Below are 20,530 nucleotides of genomic sequence, written 5' to 3' on the forward strand. Positions count from 1 at the left end.
AGAGAGGGAGATACAGAATCTGAAACAGGCTCCAGGCTCTGAGCTGTCAGCACAGAGCCCGACGCAGGGCTCGAACTCATGGACCACAAGATCGTGACTTGAGCCAAAGTCGGACACTTAACCAACTGAGCCACCCAGGCGCCCCTTATATTCTCTTAAATTTTGTACTTTCGGTAGATGAATTATATGGTATGTTAATTGTATCTCCATAGACTTGTGATTAAACAAAAATGGAGCCAGGGGCGCCTGGGTGACTCAAGTGGTTAAACATCTGACTCCCATCTCAGCTCAGGTCTTGATCTCAGGGTGATGAGTTCAAGCCCTGTGTTGGGCTGCACACTGGGTATGAAGCCTGCTTAAAAAAAAAAAGAAAGAAAGAAGGAAAAAAAATGGAGTAGTGTTTTCAGAATTTGGGTGAGGGGATGTATTCTAATCTCGAATCCTAGTTTCAAGGTATCATTTAATTGTGAAGGAAGATAATTGTAAGTAAAATCTCCAAATTAATCTCCCCAAAGCTTTTTAAGTTACCACTGGGTATGTGCTCCAAAAAAAGGACTAAGGGGATTCTGGGGAAGATGGCAGAGTGGGAGGATCCTTAGATCCCCTCATTTCACAGATACACCTTACAATACCCACATCAGTGTTAATTACCCAGAAAACCACTGGAAGCCTGTCAGAACAACTCTCCATAGTCAGATAGAGAGAAGAGGCCACATGGAAGAGGGTAGGAAGGATGGAGACGTGGTCAGGAGTTAAATGGATCATCAGGGCTGTCTGTGGGAATGAGTAACACTGAGGATGCGGAGAGGGGAGAGCAGCAGACCCCACATCAGGCAAAGGGGACCTACGCTGGGAAGATAAATCCCCATAACATTTGGCTTTGAAAACCAGAGGGGTTTAACTTCTTGTGTTCATACAATCAGTGGGGCTTAACACCTGGAACTTTAAAAATCAACAAGCTCAGCTCTGAGCCAGAAGGCAATAGGAAATTGAGACACTGCCCTTCAGGAGACAGCACAACAGCCCTGCTGAGATATTGCATAGAAGCAGCAGTTTGAAAAACATCTGAGGTATACAGGAACGAGATTTATTTGCTGGTCTCTGAAGTATGCTGCAGGAGAAAAGATCTTTAGGAGATTTCTCGAAGAACAAAAGAGCTGGTGGGTGCCATTTCCCTTCCCATCTGCCCAGCTTAGATAAACAGTCACGGGAACCAGTGCAGGATGCACACTCTCCACCTAGCTTGCTAACAGCACATCCCACCTCTGTGGTCTTCTGCCACCCACAGCAGGAGTTTTCCAAAGCCACTCTATTACCCTATCACAACAGACCAGCACAAACCTTGCTAACACTGTATGCCCCTCCTTGCATTCACCAGCAGACCCGCCCCCTCTAACACTTCCTCAGCAGGAGTCCATCCAGAGTGGTGCCTCAAGCATGACAGCGCGCAAGCATCCCCAACAGGGATCGGCACCTCTCAAAGTGACTCCTACCCTGGGAGAGGGAAGGATAACCACACACATTGGTCTGACTGTAGGCCCTGCCCACCAACAAAAGCTACTCAGGGGAAGACACAGGGAAGGTGGCCTGTAGTACTCTGTGACCACGGCTCTGGCAAATGCCTGGTCTGACCCACCTCAAACCCAAGGCAGTGGCAGACTGGTTCATGAACAACACAGGCACCAAACCCTGTTCACAACAGGCAAAGAGAGTCATTGCAGATGACTGCACTGAAAGCAAACACACCCCAGTAACAACAGTAGGGTGCACACAACACATATAGACACTCTGAAGCACGAGGTTCTGGTGTACAGAGGACATTGTACTATGGTACCACAGGACCTCTTCTTCATAAGACCGCTAGTGTCAAGAGCAGGAGACGTAGCTGAATTTCCTAAACATAGAAGCAGTCACACAGAGAGTTATAAAAATTTCGGATAGAGGAACAGGTCCCAAATGGAAGAACACAGAAAGAGACCTAAGTGAAACTGAGGTAATAGGCCTTTTATGCCATTCAGAATAATGGTTATAAAGATACTTACCAGACTTGAGAAGAGAGTGGGAAATCTCAGCGAGATCCTCAACGTGGAGATAGAAAACAGAAGAGAACCCATCAGACGTGAAGCACTCAATAACCGAAATTGAAAATACACTAGGGCGGGCGCCCAGGTGGCTCAGTTGGTTAAGCTTCCAACTCCTCAGGTCATGATCTCAGGTTCACAAGTTTGAGCCCCATGTTGGGCTCCCTGCTGCCCATGCAGAGCCCTCTTTGGATCCTCTGTCCTCCTCTCTCTCTCTCTCTCTCTCTGCCCCTCCCCCACTTGTGTGCTCACTCTCTGTCAAAAATTTGAAAAATTAAAAAAAAAATAGAGGGCATAGATGGTAGACTAGAAGAAGCAGAAGAACAGATAAGTGACCTGGAGAATAATGGAAAGCAGTCAAGCCAAACAGGACCAAAAAAAAAAGAATAATTTAAAAAATGAGAAGTAGATTAAGTAGATTAATATTGTCAAGTGTAACATTCACATTTTAGGGATCTCAGAAGGAGAAAAGAGGGCAGAAAATTTACTTGAGGGAATAATAGTGGAAAACTTCTTGAATCTAGGGAAGAAAACAAATCCAGATCCGGGAAGTACAGAGAATCCCCAACAAAATCAACCCAAGGAGGTCAATACTAAGATACACAGTAATTAAAATGGCAAAAACTAGGGATAAAGAGGATTTTAAAAGCAGCCAGACGAAAAAACAGTTCTATACAAGAGAAACCTGATAAGGCTATCAGCTGATTTTTCAGCAGAAACTTTGCAGCTCAGAGGGAGTAGCATAATATATTCAAAGTGACAACAGAAAAAAACCTGCAACCAAGTCTATCTAGCGAGGCTGTCATTCAGAATAGGAGAGCTAAGAGTTTCCCAGACGAAAGTTGAAGGAATTCTTCACCACTAAGCCAGCTCTATAAGAAATGTTACTTTTTTTTTTTTTTTAATAAGAAATGTTAAAGGGTACTCTGAGTGGAAAGGAAAGACCATAAACAGGATTAAGAAAAGTAGGAAGCACAAAAGTTGTAAAGTAAGTACAGTTAGACATCAGTCAAGGGATTCACAAAAGGATGGAAAGTATGACACTGTACACCTAAAACATGGGGGAGAGAAGAGTAAAAATTTAGTGCTTTTAGAATGGGTTCAAACTTGGGGCACCTGGGTGACTCAGTCACTTGGGCGTCTGACTCTTGGTTTTAGCTCAGGTCATGATCTCACAGTTTGTGAGTTTGAGCCCCACATCTGGCTCTGTACTGACAATGTGGGGCCTGCTTTGGATCTTCTCTCTCTCTCTGCCCCTCCCCTGCTCACGCGCGCGTGCGCGCTCTCTCTCTCTCTCTCCCTCTCTCTCAAAATAAATAAACTGAATAAATATATATATATATTAGAATGGGTTCACACTCAACTGACCATCAAATTAATATAGATTGCTGTATGGGTAACTTGTTATAAAAACATAATAGTAACCACAAATTAAAAACTGGTAATAGATATACAAAAAATAAAGAGAAAGAAATCCAAGTATATCATGCTATTTCAAGAAATAATAGAGGAAGGGAAGCTTCACTTAAGAAAGCCAACAGACCATGAGAGAAGAAAGCAAGAGAAGAACTACAAATCCGACCATAAAATAATAAGTACATAACTGTTAATAGTTACTTTGAATGTAAATGGACTAAATGCACCAATCAAAAGACATAGGGTGGTGGAATGGATTAAAAAGCAAGATTCATCTATATGCTGCCTACAAGAGACTCATTTCAGACCTAAAAACACATGCAAACTGAAAGTGAAGGGATGGAAAAGCATATATCATGCAAATGGAAGTGAAAAGAAAGCCAGGTATAGTAATACTTAAATTGGACAAAATAGATTTCATAACAAAGACTGTAATGAGATAAAGGATACTACATAATCATAAAGGCAATCAACAAGAAGATACGACAATTGTAAATATGTATGCACCCCAAATGGAAGCACCCAAATACATGGAGCAGTTATTAACAAACATAAAGGAAATAACTGATAGTAATACAATGATAGTAGGGGATTTTAACACCCTACTTACCTCAATGGATAGAACATCCAAACAAAATCAACAAAGAAACAGTGGGTTTGAGTGACACATTGGACCAGATGGATCTAATACATTGGGAACACTGTACCCTAAATCAGTAGAATGCACATTCTTTTCAGGTGCACATGGAACATTCTCCTGAATAGATCACATGTTAGGCCACAAAACAAGTCTCAACAAATTCAGAAAGATTAAAGTCATAGCATGAATCTTTTCCAACCATGATGGAAACTAGAAATCGACCACAAAAAAATCTGGAAAGAACACAGATACATGGAGGTTAATAACATACTACTGAACAGTGAATGGGTCAACCAAGAAATCAAAGAGGAAATGAAAAAATAAATGGAGACAAATGAAAATGAAAACAGTGGCTCAGAATCTTTGGGGTACAGCAAAAGCTGTTCTAAGAAGGAAGTTGATAGAGATACAGGAGAGAAAAAGCAAGAAAAATTTCAAACAACCTAACCTTACACCTAAAGGAGCTAGAAAAAGAACAAGGTTGCCTGGGTGGCTCAGTCAGTTAAGCATCCAAGTCTTGATCTAGGCTCAGGTCATGATCTCATGGTTTGTGAGATCAAGCCCACGTCTGGCTCTGTGCTGAGAGTGTGGAGCCTACTTGGAATTCTCTCTCTCTGCCCCTTTGTCCCCTCTCAGAATCAATAAATACATTTCAAAAATAGAAAAAGAACAAAACCCCAAAAGAAAGAAAGGAAATGATAAAGATTAGAGCAGAAATGAATGAAATAGGAACTTAAAAAAAATGATAGATTAATTAAACCAGGAGCTGGGTCTTTGAAAAGATCAACAAAACTGATAAACCATTAGCCAGACTCCCCAAAAAGGAGAGAGAGAGAGAGAGAAAGGACTCAAAAAATGAAAGAGGTCAAATAACAACCAACACCACAGAAATACAAAAGATTATAGGAAAATGTTATATAAAATCATATGTCAACAGATTGAGACAATCTGGAAGAAATGGATACATTCCTAGAAACATAAACTACCAAAACTGAAGCAGGAAGAATTAGAAAATTTGAACAGACCAATTACCAGGAATGAAATTGAATCAAAAATCAAAAAGCTCCCAACAAACAAAAGTCCAGGACCAGATGGCTTCACAAGTGAGTTCTACCAGATATTTAAAGAAGAGTTAATACTTCTTCTCAAACTATTCTAAAATAGAAGAAGGAAAACTAAATTCATTTTATAAGGTCAGCATTACCCTTATACAAAACCAGATAAAGAAACTACAAAAAAAGAGAACTATAGGACAATATTATTGATGAATATAGGTGCAGAAATTCTCAGCAAAATACTAGCAAACCACATTCAACAATACATTAAAGAAATTATTCAACATGATCAAGTGGAATTTATTCCTGGGATGCAAGGATGGTTCAGTACATTTGCAAATCAATCAACATGATGCATCACATCAATGAAAAAGGTTAAAAACTGGGATAATTTCAATAGATGCAGAAAAAGCATTTAACAAAGTACAACATCCATTCATGATTAAAAACAAAACCAAAAAAGTAGGTATATCTGAATATAATAAAGGTCATATATGAAAAATGCACAGCCAACATACTCAGTGCTGAATAAGTTTTTCCCCTAGGGTCAAAAACAAGACAATGCTGTCTACTCTCACTACTTTTACTCAACATAGTACTGAAAGTCATAGCCGCAAGCAGTCAAAGAAAAAATAAAAGGCGAGCAAATTGATACGGAAGAAGTAAGGCTTATTTGCAGATGATATGATACTGTATGTACATGAAAACCCTAAAGATGCCACAAGAAAAACTAGTAGAAGTGATAAATGAATTCAGTAAGGTTGCAGAGTACAAAATCAATAAACAGACATCTGTTGCATTTCTGTACACTAATAAAGTAGCAGAAAGAGAAGAAAACTGTCCCATTTACAATTGCATCAAAAATAATACCTAGGGATAAACTTAACCAAGGAGGTGATAGACTCTGAAAACTATATAAAATGTTGATGAAAGAAATTGAAGATGGCAAAAACAGATACTCTATGCTCATGGGTTAGGAGAACAAATATTGTTAAAATGTCCACAATACCCAAAGGAATCTACACATTTAACATAATCCCTGTGAAAATACCAACAGCATTTTTCACAGAACTAGAACCGGTCATCCTAAAATTTGGTTGGAACTATAAAAGACCCTGAATAGCCAAAGCAGTCTTGAAAAAGAACAGACCTGGAAGTATGTGAATCCCAGATTTCAAGCTATGCTACAAAGCTGTAGTAATCAAAGCAGTATCGTACTGGCACAAATATAGTCACATAGATCAATGAAACAATAGAGAGCTCAAAAATAAACTCATTTGACAAAGGAGACAAGACTATGCAATGGGAAAAAGACAAGTCTCTTCAACAAATAGTGTTGGAAAAAGTGGACAGCTACACGTAAAAGAATTAATCTGGGCCACTTTGTTACATCATACATACAAAATAAACCGTAAAAATCCTTGAGAGTTGAGGCAGTAATTTCTCTGACATCAGCCATTATCACCATTTTTTTAGATAGGTCCCCTGAGGCAAGGGAAACAAAAGCAAAAATAAACTATTGGAACTACACTAAAACTAAAAGATTCTACCCAGCAAGGGAAACAAAACAACTTTCTGAATGGGAGAAGATATTTACAAATGACATACCTGATAAGGAACTAGTATTCAAAATATATTAAAAACTACACCTCAACATGAAAAAACTCAAATCCAATTTTAAAGCAGGCAGAAGTCAGGAACAGACATTTCTCCAAAGAAGGCATACAGATGACTAATAGACACTTGAAAAGATGCTCAACATCACTCATCATCAGGGAAACACAAATCAAAACTACAATGAGGTATCACCTCATACCTGTGAGAATGGCTAAAATGAACACAAGACACAACGGTGTTGGCAAGGATATAGAAAAAAAATGAACCTCTGTGCACTATTGGTAGGAATGTGAACCAGTACGGCCAGTGTGGAAAGCACTGTGGAGTTCCTCAAGAAATTAAAAATAGAATTATCATATAATCTAGTAACTTCACTACTGTGTACTTACCTAAAGAAAAGGAAAACACTATTTCAAAAAGGTATATGTACCCCTGTGTTTATTGTAGCATTATTTATAATAGTCAAACTATGGACAAACATGTCCATTAATAGGTGAATAAAGAAGATATGATACACACACACAAACAATAGAATACTACCTGTAAAAAAGAATGATCCTTGCCATTTGCAACAACATGGATGGATCTAGAGGGTATAATGGTTAAGTGAAGTCAGTCAGGATAGGCAGATATACCATATTTCACTCATATATGGAAATTAAGAAACAAAACAACAAAGGAAAAGATGAACAAAAATCAGACTCTTAAATATAGAGAACAAACCTGTAGATACCGGAGGGGAGGTCGGGGAGGGAGCATGGGTTAAATAGGTGAGGAGATTAAGAATACAATTACCGTGATAAGCACTGAGTAACATATAAAATTGCAGAACACTATATAGTGCGTCTGAAACTTAATACTGTATGTTAATTTTACTGGAATTTAAGAACATAACTGGAGTAAATCAAGAAATGGGAAAACATGGAATTTTGGGAATATGAGAATCCAGCATAAGAGAATAATCAAGAAAATCCTGAGGGTAATTATGCAGTGAGATCACCAGATAGTAACTCAACAATGTATACATGGTGAAAAAGTTTAGCTTGGAGACAGTCACAAGGCTCTAGGGGCGATGTCTCAAATATAAAACCTTTCGTCACCAGTGAAATTAATACAATAGCTGTTGTGTTTAATGTAGTAAGAGTTTTAGACAATTGGCAAACGATTTGGGGTTGAAATGTTAACTATGTAGAAAGAAGGCAAACATAAAGTAAGACAATGATTAACTGCAAAATAAGCCTAAAAGTTAGTTATTTCCATGTTTGCAAAGTTTTCTGTGGCCTAGATATGAATATCATTTACATAATGGTGTACATGCCTGAATATTGATCATGATAAAATTGTGATTTAACCATATTAGAGATGAGGGGGCGGCAGTGTGTATATGTATATAATTTATACATGTTTATAGTATACATACATATATCCGACTTCTTGAAGATGAAGGAGTAAGTCAGAGATAATGTGTAAAACTGAAAAAACATGGAGTAGCATTATAAGCCTGTTATTTGGTGATATGGGAGTAAATTCCAAAAAAAAATACCTAAGAGGAAATGGAAGAGATGGCTTCATTTCATAATATGGCACCTCTAACCTCCTGAGGACTGAGCTTGGTGCTGAAACAGAAACTTTGCTTCCTTAGTCTTGTTGATTTTATTTACCAGCTGGCAGTGTACAAGAGAGATGGGAGCTGACTTTTTTTAAAATCACAACCCGTTAGGCCTGTGCTGTGATGTACTTGTGCGAGAAACTTGAGTTGTTTACTTTTTTTTCAGTTGAGATACAGCTGATCTATAACATTAGTTCCAGTTATATACCATAATGTTTCAACATTTATATTACTCTTAATTAAAACATTTTTCTTGTTAATAAAAAAATCCATGCACACACAGTCCCACCCATGTGGGTGTTTGTGTATAATCCAGAAGACTTCTGGTTTTGGATGTTAAAGATGTCTGCAGCTTCTCTACACAACCACCTGAAAACTATAAAGAACATGAGAAACAGAATCCTCCCAACTTCTTAAAAAATAGGAAACCCTTATAATACAAATAAAAATAGAAGGGCTTAAAAAAAAAAAGTGAAGGGCTGCCAAACACATTAGCAATAGAACCCAGATGAGGGAGAACATTAAGAATGGATTCCAAGATTTCTTGGTGTAAACATAAGTGGACCAGCAAAGCACATGTTTTCCAAAGTAGTTGGTGTAATCTGAAAGACAAAACCAGGGACGCTTTTGGAATAATGTAAGAGTTGGGTATTAAGTTGGCTGTGGGTACCTGTCTGATTAATATCCTGGGGATACAAAGGAAGTAGGGCCATGCAAATGCACTGAAGATGTTATTCCTGCAAGATGAAGAGGATGCTAATTAGCAAGCTAACAACTGGTAATTTTTGTTCAATAAAGGAGATAGATAATTTCCTTTGCATGCTTACATAGGCACATCATATGGGGCTTAACTGCAGGTCAGTGAGGCTTCCTGTTAGTCTAGAGTACTATTCTTAACATCTCAGCCAAATAATTGCCTCAAGAAGCATTCATTCAGTGATGTGATATTAAAAAAGCAATTGCATGATATTTATACACAAATATTCCAGAAATTTAATGAACAAAGAAACACAAAAGGCAGATGAAAAACACAGACCAGAGACATTTTTCTGTACAACTTCAAAGAGTTTATTAAAAAATTAACTATAAAACAAGACTGCAAAGCAGGAATACTAGAAATAAAGTAAAAAATAATAACATAGTACAAGTGAGCAGGCAGAGTCCAGCTAAGAAGGAGAAAAGTCCTGAAAGTGAAAACAGTAAAAATTGGACTGCCTGGGTGGCTCAGTCAGTTAAGTGTCCAACTCTGGATTTCAGCTCAGGTCATGATCTCCTGGTTCATGAGGTCAAGCCTTACATCAGGCTCTGCAGTAAGGGCACAGAACCTGCTTGGGATTCTGTCTCTCTCCCTCTCTGTCTCTGTGCCCCTCCCCTGCTGGTTCATGCTGTCTCTTTCAAATAAATAAACTTTAAAAAAAAAAAAATAGTAAAAAGTATGCTACCCATTGCTGAAAAGCTGCAAAGGACATGGAGATCAGGACTGAGGAAATAACTAAGCAAAAGGAAAGTGAATAAAAATAGCCATAGAAGATTCAATATATTCATAATTGATGTCCCTTAAGAGAGTAACCAAATTATGGAACAGGAAAGAAAATCTTAAACATTTCTAGAAAGAAGCAAATACAATTAAATTTACAGGCTTAATTGGAAGCCTGTATAATGACATAATGTCCTAGGCAACATTGATGAGTATTAATTACTTCAGATATAAAGCAACAGTTAAGTGTGCAGCCTGACTTCAGAGTCCTTCACATCAGCATTCAACACAGAAAGTAGAACAGAATCTAAAAGTTCTTGGTTAAAGAAATGTGATCTAAGAATGTCATATCTCTTAAGTGCCACTCAAATATTATTAAAACTTGCAAGGACTCTGGAAATATTTTTTCTCTGACTTTCCTGGGGGAAAAAGATTGGAATAAGGAATGAAATTCAACTTACTAAGGCATAAATGGAAAAGCTGTGGCATAAAGGATGAGCAGTAAGTAGTAAATCCATTTCATTGTAGGAAATTGGTTTTACTAAATATAACTAAAGTGCCATGAACCTTGACAGTATAAAAGTAATCACTTAAAAGTCAAGAGGTAAAGGAGGAAAGAAGAATTTTTCTTTTCTTTTTATATTGTTTTTGTCCAAAGACACTAGTTAACAGTCAACAAATCGACCACAGAAATATAGTTAGATTTAAATATATAAAGGTAACTGTGATGGAGATAATTCTATTTTGGTGGGTAAAGGGAGGTGAAAATCATTGATTTTCATGGGTGAGGAGTTTAATAGATACCTGTCTGAAGATATAGAACGTTAGAGATATTCAGAAACTTAGTTATTAAATTTAAGAAAACTTCTCAATTATCAGAAAGAAAATATGCCAAAGTAAATGGTAGTGAAAGAAAAAATTAAAAGCAGTGCAAAGGATAGCATATATTTCCTGTGACATGGGAACAAAACCAAGAATGGTTTCTTGCTGTTTTTTCCTTCTGCTCTCAAAAAAATTCAGTCCTGAAGTCTTGAAGTTGGCCTGAGCAAGCAGGGACTTGGTACTGGAGCAGGATGTTGGAGGCTGACCCAGGATTAGGATGGTGTCAGCAAAGGGAACCTTGTGTTGCAACCATGTGGTTAGGAAGGATGCGATCATAGCAGGACATTCCTCAGGGCCATCAAAGCCTGTGTGGGGTGAGGATATGTCTGTGTCAGAATGGTAGTGGAGTGAAGCAGGCATAAAGAGGTGGTCCTAGAACAAGATTTTGGAGGTAAAGTGGCTTGAGAGAAGACAACATGAATGGGCTGCCTGGTTAGATTCACTGTTTCTCGAATGAGGTGAGAAAGGGTATCTGCACATAGGGCAACTGACCTTGAGATGTCAGAGCCTAGGCAACATCAGGAGGGTGACTACATGGGAACAATTTGGTTCAGTGTGTCAAAAGCCTAAATAGGGTAAGGAGAGTGGGGGTAAGGGGGAGGGGTGGGAAGCAGCCTGGTGCAGGATTTTATAGCCTAAAAGGAATGTGGGAGCCCAGACAGGGTGAGGAGGGCATGTGAGTGTAGCCTGGCCTGGAGTGTTAGAACCTGAGGCAGATTCACAGAGGCAGCTAGGTGCCTGGTTGTTGGAGACCATGCAAGGGAAGAAGGGCATCTGTGTACGGAGCTGGCCTGGTGTGGGGTCTCAGAGCCTATGCATGTTGAAGAAGCGGTTTCTGTGCAACAGAAGTATAGGCTGTCAGATCAGAAGCAGAGTGAAAAGAGCATCTATACAGGAGGATAGCCCGGCATTGAATATCAGAGCCTAAGCAGAAAGAAGAGGGTGTCAGAATGAAAGATGGCTCTGTGAAGGGAGTTGTAGCTGAAGCAGGCTTAAGAAGGGTATCTGTACATAGAAGTGGCCTGGCATGGAGTTTCAGAGCTTAAATGGGGTAAGGAATCATCTCTGTGGAAGAATGACCTGGCTTGATGTACAAGAGCCCAAACAGTGTGGGTATTGTGATGGTTTGGCATGTCAGAACCTAAGTAAGATGGGAGCACATCTGTGTAGGGGAGGTGAGTGTCATTGATAGGAGATTGTAATGGGCTAAGTGATAGCCCTAAGCATCAGAGTCCTAATTCTCACGACCTTATTTGTGATTAAGTAAAGATGTTTTGATTATCTTGCACTTGTCCTTAGATTATCTGGTTGGGCCCTAAATACTGCCTAGGTGTCTTTCTTAAAAGAGAGGCAGAGGGAGATTGGACACACACACAAAAGGAGAAGACGATTGGGGCGCCTGGGTGGCTCAGTCGGTTAGGTGTCTGACTTTGGCTCAGGTCATGATCTCGCGGTCCAAGAGTTCAAGCTCTGCATCAGGCTCTGTGCTGACAACTCGGAGCCTGGAGCCAGCTTTGGATTCTTTGTGTCCTTCTCTCTCTGCACATCCCCCACTTGCACTTTGTCTCTCTCTCTCTCTCTCTCTCTCTCTCTGTCTCTCTCTCTCTCTCTCTCTCTCACACACACACACACACACACACACACACACACACAAATAAACATGAAAAAAATTAAAAAAAAAAAGTGATGTAAAGATAGAGGTAGAGATTGATGTGAGCAGCTGTAGACCAAGGAATTCTAATAGCCACAGAAGCTGGAAAAAGCAAGGAACAGACTTGCTCTTAGAGCCTTTGGATGGAGTGCTGCCCTGCCGACACCTTGATTTCAGCCCATGAAACTGATATTAAATTTCTGGCTTTCAGAACTGAGAGAATAAATGTTTTCACCCACTTTGTGGTAATTTGTTACAACAGCCTTGGAAACTAATACAAAGATAAACTATGTATAGTGAAATTGATCAGATATAAAAATGTATTGAGAATCATGGTATGCCCCATTTCTCAGTTGGGGAGTTGAGTTATGCTAATTTCTAGAAAGGGAGGAAAGTAGATTGAACTCTGTAGTGTTGCACTGAAATTAAAGATATGGGAATAAATTCATGGTTTTGTTTATTTTAGAGAGTGCAAGTGGGGGAGAGGGGAAGAGCTGAGAGAGAGAGTCTTAACTAGGCTTCACGCTGATCCCACGACCCTGGGATCATGACCTGAGCTGAAATCAAGAATTGGACGCTCAACTGACTGAGCCACTCAGACACCCCAATTCCTGGTTTTTAATATATAGATTGATATAGAAATGTAGATGTAAGTGTGTATGTGTATGGATACGTATATGTGTATATGTAAACACAGATGTATGTATATCCTTATGTACATACATTTTCTGGCTCTGTGATCTAGAGAACCTGGGAACAGTGACACCCTAAAAGTGAAAATGCCTAACATCCAGTTCTTGCTTCCCAAGACCATTGTCCACTAAAATGAACTAGGGGTGGGAGCTGATCAAGATGGTGACATAGGAAGGTCCCTTCCTCCCATGGACACACTACTAAATGCACAACTGCACATGGAACACTTCTTTCTGAATGAGATCCAAAAACTAGCTGAGTAAGTCCTACACGTCAGACAGATGAGAAAATACCTACATTAAAACAGGTAGGAAAGGCTTAGACACCCTCAACTACTGGTAGCTGCTAAGAACAGAGGAAGAGGCTTGGATAGTCCAAAGTTTGAGGGACAGCTAGGAGCTTGGGCTTGGCTGATCTGCAGAGTTTATCTACATGATACTACTCTGTCAAGACTAGGAAAGGTAGCATTTTGTCTAATACTCAGAAACCAGTCAAAGAAAATGAAGAAACAAAGGAATATGTTCTAAACAAAAGAACAAGAGAAATATTCAGAAACAAATTAATGAAGCAGAGATAGATGATTTACCTGAGAGTTCAAAATAAGTCATGAAGATTCTCTCCAAGGTCAGGAAGCAATGTATGACTAAAGTGAGAATTTCTACAGGACATAGAAAATATATAAAGGACCAAACAGAAATCACAGAGCTGAAGAATATAATAACTGAACTGAAAAATTAAGTAGAGGGTTTTAAAGCAGACTAGATCAAGTGGAAGAAGAGATCAGCAAACTTGATGGGGCAGTGGAATTCCTACAGAGGAATTCCTACAGAGGAGGAAAAAAAGAAAAAAAAAACTGAGGGGATTTATGGGACACCACCATCAAAACAAACCAACATATGCATTATAGTAGTCCCAGAAGGAGGAGAGAGAAAGGAGCAGAAAGCTTACAGAAAAAGCTGAAAACTTTCTTAAACTGGGGAAAGAAAGAGACATCCAGATCTAGGAGGGCTAGGAAGACCAAGAAAGATAAATCCAGAGACCCACACCAAGACATATTATGATTAAATTGTCAAAAGTTAAAGACAAGTATAGGCACGTGGCGGGCAGGCCTGGAGGAGGCGGGTCCGTATCTGCGTGGGCCTCAAGGCTCCCGCCCAGCCTGAGGAGAGGTCACAGCGGGAGCCTGCTGCCGCCTAGGCCTCTGCCGCCGCTATCTCCGCGGGGTCTGAGTGCCGGGGCTGCAGCCATGGCCTACTGCCAGCAGGAAGGGAAGGATCGAATCATATTTGTGACCAAAGAAGACCATGAAACCCCAAGCAATGCAGAGCTGGTGGCTCATGACCCCAACGATCCATATGAGGAGCACGGATTGATCCTGCTAGATGGAAACGTTAACTGGAACTGCCCATGCCTTGGGGAAATGGCCAGTGGCCCCTGTGGGGAACAGTTCAAGTCAGCCTTTTCCTGCCTCCACTATGGCACAGAGGATGTCAAGAGGTCAGACTGTGTAGACCAGTTCCGGGACATGCAGAAATACCCCGACCTCTATCCCCAGGAGGACGAGCAGTAGGAGGAGAAGAAGCCAGCAGAACGTTTAGAAGAGACTGCTTCCACTGAGGCTGCTGTAATCAAAGAAGAGGAAGGGTCAAGCTAATGAAGGCCATAAGGCACTGGGCTCCATTCCTTCTCCAGAGTGATATGAATCTTTTGGAAGATGCCTTTTGGTCATTCTCCCAGAACGTGTTTTTCCCTCAGAACGTGTTTTTCCCTCTGTTGTTCTGTGCACTGTAATGTTCAAAATAACTTATTTTGATGATCAGGGGTCTTGGTTCTTTGACATACACACTGGAAAAAATGTATGTGTCTCCCATAAACCTACTGGCAAATGTAGCTGTCACTTTGGAATTTTCAGATTATCCTGAATTTTGCCTCTTTGAAATAATGTCCTGATTATGCTCAGCAACTAGAAATTGTTATCTGGGAGTATCTTGTGAGTGAGCTGATTTATTCTGATTGATTATATTCCCTTGTAGATTTTATATCCCTGTGGGAAATGAAATAGAAACAAAACCATCTTCCTTTAAAAATGCTGGAGTGGGGCCATTCCCAGTAAAAGGCCAAATGATCAGATACGTATTTCTCATGAACCATCTTGACCTTGAGTATGTGAGGAGGTACTGTAGTTCATTTCTGATGCATTTTGGTTTCCATTTTCACTTTGAGCTCCAGGTTTTCCATGTTTGGAAATTGGAACTGTGGACCCTCTGATTCACAGTCCCTTTCTAAGTGAAGAGAAAGGCTGGTTTTGCTGTTGTTCTTCTGCAAGCCCTGGTTTGGGGCCTGTGTTCACACTGGCTCTGTGTCAGCCTGTTCAATGCAGTGTTCTTGAGAGGTGGGGACCTAATTGTTACCAAAGTAGCAGCCAAGAGAAGAAACGGTGTGAATTTAGTCACTTAAAAGGAAAATAAGACTTTGACCTGGTATTGAATGTGTGAACTAAAAATGTTTTTGATACAAGGAAATATAAATATGAAAAGTTCATTGAAATTTCTCCTTGAAGATACTGGTAAGCCAGTTTGAGTCCATTAAAATTTTCGGTGTTGAATTAAAAAAAAAAAAGTTAAAAGACAAGTATAGACTATTGAAAGCAGCCAAAGAAAAGCAACTTGTTATGTAAAAGGGAACCCCTCTTAGCCCCCTGCCCCATAAGACTCAGCAGATTTTTCAGCAGAAACCTTGCAGGCCAAAAGGGAGAAGGATCATATATTCAAAGTGATGGACAATAAAACTGCCAACCGATTATACTTTACCCAGCAAAGTTACCATTCAGTATTGAAGAAGAGATAGAGTTTTCCAGATAAGCAGAAGCTGAGAGAGTTCATCATCACCAGACCCACCTCACAAGAAATGTTTAAAGGAATCTTTCAAGGTGAAAGGAAAGAATGCCAGTTAGTAGCAGGAAAAGAGTATTTTCCTGCTCGAAGCCAGCATTACCTTGATTCCAAAACCAGACAAAGACCCCACTAAAAAGGAGAACTGTAGAACAATCTCCCTGATGAACATGGGTGCAAAAATCCTCAGCAAGATACTAGCCAACTGGATCCAGCAATACATTAAAAAAATTATTCACCATGACCAAGTGGGATTTATAGCTGGGATGCAGGGCTGGTTTAATATCTGCAAAACAATCAGTGTGATTTATCACATCAATAAAAGAAAGGACAAGAACCACATGATCCTCTCAATACATGCAGAGAAAGCATTCAACAAAATACAGCATCCTTTCTTGATAAAAACCCTTTAGAAAGTAGGGATAGAAGGATCATATGTCGAGATCATAAAACCCATGTATGAAAGACCCAACGTTAATATCATCCTCAATGAGGAAGAACTGAGAGCTTTCTCCCTAAGGTCAGGAAGAAGACAGGGATGTCCACTCTCACCACTGTTACTTAACGTACAATTGGAAGTCTTAACCTTAGCTTCAGCAATCAGACAACACAAAGAAATAAAAGGCATCCAAATTGGCCAGGAGGAGGTCAGACTTTCACTCTTTGCAGATGACGTGATACTCTATGTGGAAAACCCAAAAGATTCCACCAAAAAACTGCTACAACTGATCCATGAATTCAGCAAAGTGGCAGGATATAAAATCAGTGCACAGAAATTGGTTGCATTTTTATACAACAACAATGAAGCAACGGAAAGAGAAATCAAGGAATCGATCCCATTTACAATTGCACCAGAAGCAATAAATACCTAAGAATAAATCTAACCAAAGAGTTGAAAAATCTATACACTGAAAACTATAGAAAGCTTATGAAAGAAATTGAGGAAGACACCAAAAACAGGTATGCTGTTCAAAGGGGTACTGCACCCCGATGTTTATAGCAGCACTATCAACAATAGCCAAAGTATGGAAAGAGCCCAAATGTCCATCAATGGATGAATGGATAAAGAAGATGTGATACACACACACACACACACACACACACACACACAATGGAGTATTACTAGGCAATCAAAACAATTAAATCTTGCCATTTGCAACTGCATGGATGGAACTAGAGGATATTATGCTAAGTGAAATTAGAGAAAGACAAATATCCTATGACTTCACTCATGTGGACTTTAAGATACAAAACAGATGAACATAAGGGAAGGAAGGCAAAAATAATATAAAAACAGGGAGGGGGACAAAGTGTAAGAGACTCTTAAATACAGAGAACAAACAGGGTTACTGGAGGGGTTGTGGGTAGGGGGAGGGGCTAAATGGGTAAGGGGCATTAAGGAATCTACTTCTGAAATCATTGTTGCACTATATGTTAACTAACTTGGATGTAAATTAAAAAAATAATTAAAAATTTTAAAAAAGGAAAAGAAAGTATAAAAAGCAGTGGTAAAAAAGTAGAACATATATGCTTGGATAACAGGTATTCAATGCATGCGTGTAACAATGTTAGCTATAACAAGCACCATTTGAAAATTCAGAGGAACCTTTTAAGGATTTCAAACAAATTCGACTTTCAGTATAACTGCACCTAAAGTACTTAAACACAGGTCATCAGAACCTCTATTTGTCATAAACTTTTGAGTTTATTATTGGGACCACATAAATCAATAAAACCCGGATAACCTTTTAGAGATCCCTTAAATATGGCCACAGTTGCATTTAAGCAACCAGGGCTAAAGAAAAATATCATTAATTCTTTTAAAACAGACATAAAATGAAATTATCAACTGAGAGGGAAAAAAAGGTAAATAAAAGTATAATACTCACTGGTAAAAGTAAATACGTAGTTATATTCAGAATACTCCAGCTCTGCAATGGTGATGAGTAAATCACTTGTAACTGTAGTATGAAGGTTAAAAGCATTAAAAAATATCTGTACCTACAGTAATTTAATTGGATACACATTGTGAAAAGATGCTGATTGTGACATCAAAAACGAAATGGGGGCGGAAGTTTTGTTATGTGTTTGAAGTTATTATCAACTTAAAATAGACTGTTACAGATATGTTTTTTGCAAACCTTGTGGTGACCACAAAGCAAAAACCTATAGTAGAAATACAAAGTGTAAAGAGAAAGGAAATCAGAGCATATCATTATAGAAAATCACCAAATACCAATGGGAGAGAACAAGGAAAAAAAGGAACATAGGAATTACAAAATAGAACACAATTAACAAAATAACAAATGGTAAGTCTGTAACTGTCAGTAGTTACTTTAAATGTAAATGGACTAAAATCTCCAATAAAAAGATAAAGATTGTATAGTTAAATGTTTCTTGGTTTTGTGTATCTTTTAAAAAACCAGCTAGCAATTTCATTGATATTTTCTGTTATGGGAATGGGGTCTCCATTTATTTCTGCTCTGGAGACTTGCTTTTTGTTGTATGTAAGTGGGGTCATGCAAGATTTGTCCTTTTCGTCTGCCTTGTTTCACATAACATAATGTTAATCGTTTTATAAAAGGAAATCATGTAGCCAAGAAGTGCAGCATCACTTAACAAATCCTTAGCAGCTTCTGCATTGTTTTCTAGAATTCCTTCCAACTTCAGAGCATCCAAAGCTTGTTTCAGGAAGTCTACACTGTCTATGTAACTTGGGGAGAGATGTCTGAAAAATGATATATTATCTCTATCTCTTGACTAATATATTTCTGGATCTTTAATTATGGCATCTAATTAATTTTAGGATAACTTAATTTGTTAAAGTATATTGTTACTATAAATCTTTGACCTAAGAACCTTGTACTATTTGTAGTACTTTTCTGCTATTGATAATGACCGGTTATCAAACAAGAATTTTAGTAATCTAAAACACTCTAATCCAGTGTGCTGTATGTTTTGAAAGTAGCAATTAGACTTTATTACTTTGTTTTTAAAAGAGTCCTAGTGGGAGGGGAAAATCCTCTTATTTGGCATTCTTGTACTAGGAAGCATTTTATGTATGAAATATTTTAACTGGAAAACCAAGATAATTTTTTGTACATCTGCAGACTTGGAACATCAGAAAAGAGACTAGAAGTATCTTGTTTGGTTTGTCCAGTTCAATTCAGGAAAACTTGATTAAGCATAGCCCACACTGGGTGGAAAGTAATGTGAATTACCTTTTTTTCAGACTCATTTAGTAAAGGCTCTTCAGGTTATTTTAACAGAAGACAGTGTGAGGTAAATTGTGGTAGAGAAGATACATGACGTATAGTGAGAAAATGTTAGAGCATTTTATTCCAGGAGAGGTTTGGATGTGGTAAAACTTCTTGTAACACTTCACAGGTTAGGTTGACATGAAACCAGGTGCAAACTCCCACCTTACTCTTAGCCCCTCTCCTGCTCAACTGCTCTCTGTTCTGAGCAGCTTCTTCAGTCTTTTCTACCTCAGCACTTCTGTTCTTCTCTGTTCAGATGGGTTACCATGTCTACAGGACAGTCACAGAGTTCTTATGCATGAGATTCGGCAACAGCTGAGACATAAAAATAGTTACTAGGAATCATTTTAACCATTAACGAGGACTAGGTCCAGAGAAATGGGGGGTGGGGAGAAGAGTTTAAATATATGTGGAAAATGGAGAGAAGCATACAGGTAACTTCTAGCTTTATGCATAGGGACTTTGTCCCCTTTCTGTTCAGATGCATATATTTTTACTCCCTGAGATTGGAGAAATTACAACTTGGAAAGTTACAGTGCCTTATGGAAAAAAGAACAGGAGCTATATTCTCTGTCCTTCTAGGCTTTTGATATGCTTGGAATACTTTTTTCTGACTAATATTTTACTAATATCATTTGAGTCTTTCCTTAGATTTTACTCTTGTCAGTCTTTCGTCTAATTTTACCATGGATTAGATGCTCTTCTTACATCCTGAGCTTATCCACACTGAATTAAATTTGCTTATTGTATTTGTCTAGACCCGTGTTTCTCAACTGGGGCTTCCTAGGACATTTGGCAATGTCCGGACCCATTTTTGGTCTTCCCAATTGTGGGGATTCTACTAGCATCTAGTGGGTAGAGGTCAGGGATGCTGTATGTTGCATTTTTAAATTTGTATAAAAATGTAATGAAAAATATACTGTATGTGGTATCCATTTCCCATTAATATTTCCTTCTTTTCATGGTAGTGTAGATTTTCATGAGTGGCTATATCTTCTAAATGTGGTTTAAAACCTTAAAATATGTGTATTAAGAATAAGAATATTGGGGCACCTGGGTGGCTCAGTTGGTTAAGTGTCCAACTCTTGATTTGAGCTCACATCGCCATCTCATGGTCGTGGGCTCAAGCCGTGCATGGGGCTCCATGCTGAGCACAGAGCCTGCTTGGGATTCTCTCCTGCCCTCCCTGTGTGTGTGTGTGTGTGTGTGTGTGTGTGTGTGTGTGTCCGTCCGTCCCTCTCCCCTGCTCATGCACTTG

The 20,530-nt window shown here is 39.0% G+C and overlaps 1 protein-coding gene and 1 pseudogene across 3 annotated transcripts in view; both read left to right on the forward strand.

Annotated features, from left to right (window-relative positions):
* NAA35 (N-alpha-acetyltransferase 35, NatC auxiliary subunit) overlaps positions 1-20,530 on the forward strand; it is a 94,971-nt gene that overhangs the window by 40,776 nt on the left and 33,665 nt on the right. The gene's annotated exons all lie outside the window — the stretch shown is intronic.
* On the forward strand, positions 3,439-14,868 carry LOC128778571 (mitochondrial intermembrane space import and assembly protein 40-like; annotated as a pseudogene).

Source organism: Panthera pardus, unplaced genomic scaffold, assembly GCF_024362965.1.
Source record: "Panthera pardus isolate Hobbes unplaced genomic scaffold, ASM2436296v1 HiC_scaffold_20, whole genome shotgun sequence".
In the NCBI taxonomy this organism is placed as follows: Eukaryota; Metazoa; Chordata; class Mammalia; order Carnivora; family Felidae; genus Panthera; species Panthera pardus.